Raw genomic sequence first — 6,437 nt, 5'->3', positions numbered from 1 at the left:
TTTCAGCAGTTACACTGGAAAACAAGAAAAACCACAATTGGTAGTCTTGTTTAGTCACTAATTAATTACTTCCTGTTGGCATGTAGGATGTCTGAAGAACAGCAGATAAATGCTTTTTAATTTAGTAAACAGAAAACATGCTGTCAAGATCATCGCTATTGTACATTTTAAGAGATTCTAATATCATGAGAACTTTGCCTTGGAAGTTGAGAGCACTTTTTTTATTGCTTTGTAATGGGATTATGTCAACATGCCAGTTCAAATTACTTGGAAATTTATGCAGATAATCTTGGTTGCATGAAAAGAAATTTTTTACTTGAACAAAGGAAGTGTTCTTATCAGTCAGTGGTAGAAAGTCCAGACCTGGGTTCTGGTCCTACTTCTGACATCTTTTTACACATTTGTTAGTTTGTATTTTAGTCAATTAGAGTTGAGTGAGATGTCAAACTGGCTATTTATACAGAAGCTAGCCCACTTAAAATGTGTCGTTTCACGTCATGTTCAACTTTTTAGTTATCATGGAGGGGCTAGTAAAATACAGCTATGGGAACATTTAGCACTTTCAACCTTTTTTCTCTTTGATCATTCATAAGACACAGTTCCACTCATTCAGAAAGGATTAAAGATAAAACCAAGATAGCATCTGTGTATTGTAGAAGCTGCATGTAGTTTCACACCAAAAAAGGTTTTGAGGGTAGGGACAGAAGGGGATGTTGATGCATGTAAGTCCAACACTGCACTACTTAATTTGAAGGCCTGGTCCTTCAGCTAGGATCTTGAGTCCATGGTTAGAGACCTGGGTGTATAATAGATTTCCTCAGGAGAGTAGGCATCTTAGATCAGTAATTCAGAATTAGTGCATAAAAAGCAGACAGTGAATACTAGCCAGTCAAGCCTCACTAGACCTAGAACCATGCATGTTTTACTACATCAGATGTATTGTGCCATCTATATTTCTTAGGCCAAGGCCTCTCTCCCAGGGGTTGGGCACATACATCCTTCCTTTTCAAGAGCTGATCAGTGTCACTTCCCTTGTAAATCCCTCAGATGTAGCTTCGGTGACATCACCAGTACCCAACAACTCATTAATGGCATAAATGTATAAACGCCCTGAAGGCACACACACTCTCCTCAGGCTATGACAGTTCAGAGCAATATCTATAAGGACCCTTTATTAAATAGTACCTGCTGTCCTGAATGGTGATTGCAGGGAAGTAGCACCAAATAAAGGAAGAGGAATTCCCTATCACCTCTAATAGTCGTGTAGCCCTGCAGGAGCCCTGTAGGAGAGATTAAATCTAAGGACCCTTAGGAAGCAGCCTGGCAGTAAGGCTGCTCTGAGGGAGATCCAGGCACAGGAGCAGAGTTTGGGCCATCCAGTCAGCATTACACGAAGTCAGTGTCACAAAGGGATCTGCAGCAACTGCAGACTTTCATCCAAAATAAGGCTGCAGACCGATGGTGGGAGACTTGACTTTAGCTCTTCGGTGACCTAGCCTACTGTCTGCAGTGTTCAACTAGTGAGTGCTAGATGTTGTATTCCTTGTGTAGCTAAAAATCATGTGAAACAGTGCTGTGCTGCTCAGCCCTATGATACCTCTTGTCCAAAGTTCTTAACAATACCTACTGATCTCACTGTTACAAACTTTAGCAGCTCATACAATGCATTAACAGGCTTGGCAAGTGTAATTTTCTTAGGATGGAGCCTGAAAACAGTGGTTTAAGCATTTTAGCTACATAAAATGTGGACATCTTGTTGTCTTAGTACAACTCAGTAATAAATTATCAACATAACATTATTTACCTGAGGAAAGTGCCTGCACCCAGGTTAAATAACCAACATGCTTGAAGAATTTAAATACTTTTATCTGATAAACACTGCTTTACTTGTGTCATTTCACCTGAAGATTGCTGTGGCTTTTGTTGTTCTTAGTTTTCTTAATGTTATACAAAATTTATGTATGTTTAATACCTTTTTAGCTTTCCTTACCTCAAAACCATCAGGTTCTAATGTATCTGTAGCTCTTATCAAAGAAAAAAAAATAACTGGATTTGAATATTCAGCTGATGATTTTGACAGTAACACACCAGTGGCCAAGACCACAAGTTCTGCTTTCTGTGCTTCCCTATATGCTGCTTCTGAAGATGAATTGAGCTAATAGTCTTATATTTAGGGAAACCAAGATCCTTTCAAGCTTCCACTATTACATCTGTTTTGTTCATCTTTTAGCTATGCAAAAGTTATTGATTCTAAAGCTCTGTTCTTCAGCTTCTTTACTACAGTTGCACTTTTGTTCTAACATATGGCTGTTCAAAATAACTTGCAGTCTTAGGATATGTGTGCAATGAAGGACAGGCTCAGTGATGAAGCGTTACCAATACCTGAATTATTGTTGTACATATTAACTCCAATGCAAGACAAGGCAGCTGCTGATTTCCTGCCCCTCTACCCCCAACAGTGCTGAGATCAGGCCTGGTTACACCACAGCTTGGAACATCCTCGTAGCTGGTAGTTGGGGTGAATATTGCTTCAGAGTGGAAGAATATCCTATTTTCTCATAATCTCATTGGTGTTAAGGTTCAAACGTTATTCAAGTCTGTTATTAAATCTGTTAGCTCAGAGCATTTTACACTTTGACCTAAAATGGTTAATCATGGTTATTTGATTGCTACAACATCTGAACAATTTCTAGTGATGCTCTTCTACTCTGTTATTTAGCAAACTTAAGGCATTTGCTCTGCCACTGGATAATACAACTTTTTTTTCCTCACCCTTTACTTTCTTGTATCACCGTTCTTTATTTGTGCCTAAATCCTTTCTGTTTGCTTAGCTAGAATCTAATTCTGAAAAAGGTGGGTGCAGGGAAGGATGTTTGTAAAATTGCTTTTTCTTTCTGTGCCTGGGTTAAATTATGTTTATCTTTTGCGTCTTGTGAAAGCATTAAATATTACACTAATAAATACAATATAAAAATATGCTTAGGGGGGTTGTGTCTGTATACTTTTCAGTAAAACCGTATCTGGTCAAGGTCTCTGAATCTGAGAAGAACTGAAAACCTATGCCAATTAAACTGTTAGTACAGAAGATTAAACCAAAATTAAGGACAACCACAGCATGAAAGCTGGAAAAAGCAGTGGAGATTAAGAAGGATAATAAACAATATTTAGGAGCAAGAGCTAAAGGCTTAGCTGACTTAGAGCAATTCAGTGTTACTGGAAAGCACTGTTCAGATTTGTGCCAACAGAAGACTTGGCATTAAGTTCTGAAGTAGGACTTAACAGTAGGGCTGCCTCTACTGTCTCACTGGTTCCCTGCTCATTCAAACTGGGAACCAGAGTAGGGCATGTAGCACCTCTTTCTGGTCCTGAAGACTTATCTTGATACTAAATTGAGAGTCAAAACACCTGAATCTGGGATTAAGAAAGTAGTTCAGACAATCACTACTGAAATAAATTTAAACAGCACACAGAACAGCTTTAACTGACAAAAGCAAGGCAACTAAAGCCAACAAGTGATAAAGTGAAAGAAATAGTTAATATCAACATAGACCGTCAGCTACAGTCAAGATGGCAAATTGCTTTCTTTGGTAGGAAATGTAATAAGGATTTTTAGATGAAGATTAAAAACATCTCTCTCTGTACACAAACCCTTTGTTTCTCTACAAGCAGCACTTAGGAAGCACTAGAGTACAGATTAATTTGTAACTGAAGAGTCTGTATTTCTCCCCCACGCCTCTCAAAGCACTAAATATCAATATTCAGCAGCATAGAGAGCAGTATATATAATAGTGAGATGCCAACACTGCTAATTCAGTAATCAAGACTAATGGGTATCATCTCACAGGGAAAACACTGTCTGAAAGATCTATTGAAGCAAGTTGGAACCGCATTAGTGGAACCCTACCTTGTTCCACATGCAATCAAATTCCAAAAGGGCAGGTTTCTGACAAATTTAAGGTGAATTCATGAAAACACCTTGTATTTTTAAGTAGCAACTTGAACCAAAGAAGACTGCTCATTTAATTACCTGTTGGATTCTACCAGATGCACACTGGGCAAAGTTCCATCCAAGTCCATGGATCTGGTAATACTTTTTAATTTCAGTGTTGAATGTTTTAATCTGGATAGCTAGGTTAGTGAGGTAAGCAATCATTGCTAATTAACATCTTGCCAGCTCAGATACAAAAATAGAATGTGTTGTCAAGTCCCTCACAGACATAATATGGCCAGTTAACAGCAAAACACAACATCTGGTGATGATCATACACTGTGGTTACTGGAAAAGAAAGCTGAGCTACGCAAGTTAATCTCAGCTACATGTAGCAACAGGAAAAGAATGTTTGGTCCTTAAAGATTATGTTGCCATATGATAAATTTTAGGCTGTAGAACCAGACATCTGAATAAATCACACACACCCCAAAAAAATCCAGTTTTGAACTTACTAAATTTTAAGATACATTTATGCAAAAGAAGAATTGCATTCACTCACTTGAAGCAAGTGAGGATAAAACCTTATGGAAAGTTATATTCAAGAATGCTTTAACAACAGAAAACAAAGTAATTCTTTACTGTAATATTAGTCACAACATAATTACTTCCAGAACACAGCATGTGTATTTAGTGAATACAAAAATAAAAAATGCATACACAGTGTCAGGAATTAAGGCCAGACAGGTTAATGCAGCTCATGTATGTCAAGCACCTTTAAGGCTCCCTGAGGAGGCTACTGTTCAGGATTCAGTGGGACACAGAACACAGAGAACCCTAGCTAAGATGTTCCCTTTGAAAAACAATGCATTTGGGACATGCAGCCACATAGGGGTGGAATTTAACAGTTTAGTTCAAACCTATACCACAGAGATCTTTGTGTTTCCAGAACTGCAATGAGTATGGAGTAGAAAGCCTTTATCATTTTATACAGAATTATCTTCAAAGGAAAGCTCTAGAAGTTGAAAAAGACATTTCTCACTAAAAAAACATGCACAATAAATTAATAGGGTATCTAAATTTGAAACTTAGTAAATACACATATTTGTTAGTTCCTCAAGTACACCTACCTCCTGCTGTGTCTGTCAACTGGTAAGTTTGCCAATTTTAATTTCTTGATCTGTTAATGAATTCCTCTCCCATTTCTCACTTGGCTTCAAAAGATCCAAACAGACAAACGAAGTAACTAGACAGAGGAGACAGTTACATTAATTATATACTTCGATTATTTTTTTAAACCAGGAAAAATCTGTCAAGAATACTGCAGTATTTTAAAGCTTAAGAATGCTATCAGAAATATGGTGGAATAACTTGGGAAAAAAGTAAGTCACGCTTCTCTGGAAAAAAGCAACCAAACCAAACCAAACCCTTTCCCTGAAGAAGCCTGCTCCTGAATACTGTCCTTTTAACGAGCTGAGTTTGTTTGTTTGTTTAATTCTTCCCATCCCTGCAGAACATTCTGCAGAATTTGTTTTGACAGAAGATAAACAGAAGAATCAGAGCATGTACTTGGTCTTTTTTCAGAGCTGCATTTAAGCTACCTTCTTGATAGCGCACTTTAAATTGCAGAAGACATTTGACTCATAACGGATACTTATAACCACCTATAAATGTGTTGTGTAAAGTGGGGGTAAATTTAGTAAAAGATGAACACCCTTATGTTCTAGCAGAGTCCTCGGAGATTAGGGGGCTAGGGGCAGCTGGAATTATCTCTTAATAGGGATGCCACTTAGGGTAGGTTGTTACAGGTTCAACACCAGATACACAAACAGCCCAGTTTTGCTGCAGGTTTGCTTGCATTTAGCAGTCAGATGCACTAATTACAGCTGTAAGAAAATGCAACTCATAATTACTGGTGTTATTACCCAGGACAAAATACACCGGGTAGCGCTGAGGACACAGCTACTGAAAGGGTATCTCTTCTGGGAAGGGTGAGGATGACAAAATTCTGGCCCACAACTTGGGTTCCAAAAGGGCTAACATTGATACCTTGGGTTTCTATTGTGTAAAGCATAGGGGTGGGACCGTAGCTGTATCACTAAGTGGGCTTTTTGGGGGCACAAACATTTCTTCACCACCTTTGAAGCTTGCTGTCTTCTGCCAGGAGAAGAAGTCACCTTCTGCCTGGAACAGCTAACTGCTGTGATAAGAAGCTCAAAGGCATTCAAATGCCACACCTAGCCTCAGCCAACATCCCTGTTTTGATCTCATCACCAAACATGGACAGCTGGGCCTTCACTCAGTAGCAGTGTTTGGTTCAGACTTAGATGCTTATCAGCAAGTTACACATTCCTATTTCCAATATTTGTGCTTCCAACACAACAGAATTGTATTTAGATTAAAATTCTTTTTTTTCAGACTTTTGTGGTATTAAAGCGAAGAGTTTTCTTAACCTTAAAAGAACGTTTGCATTCCTTCCAAAGTAACTTTATTGCACAATTTATACATA

Source organism: Indicator indicator, chromosome 21 (genome assembly GCF_027791375.1).
Source record: "Indicator indicator isolate 239-I01 chromosome 21, UM_Iind_1.1, whole genome shotgun sequence".
NCBI lineage: Eukaryota > Metazoa > Chordata > Aves > Piciformes > Indicatoridae > Indicator > Indicator indicator.
The sequence above is the reverse complement of the archived record's forward strand: the minus strand, read 5'-3'. Positions refer to the sequence as shown.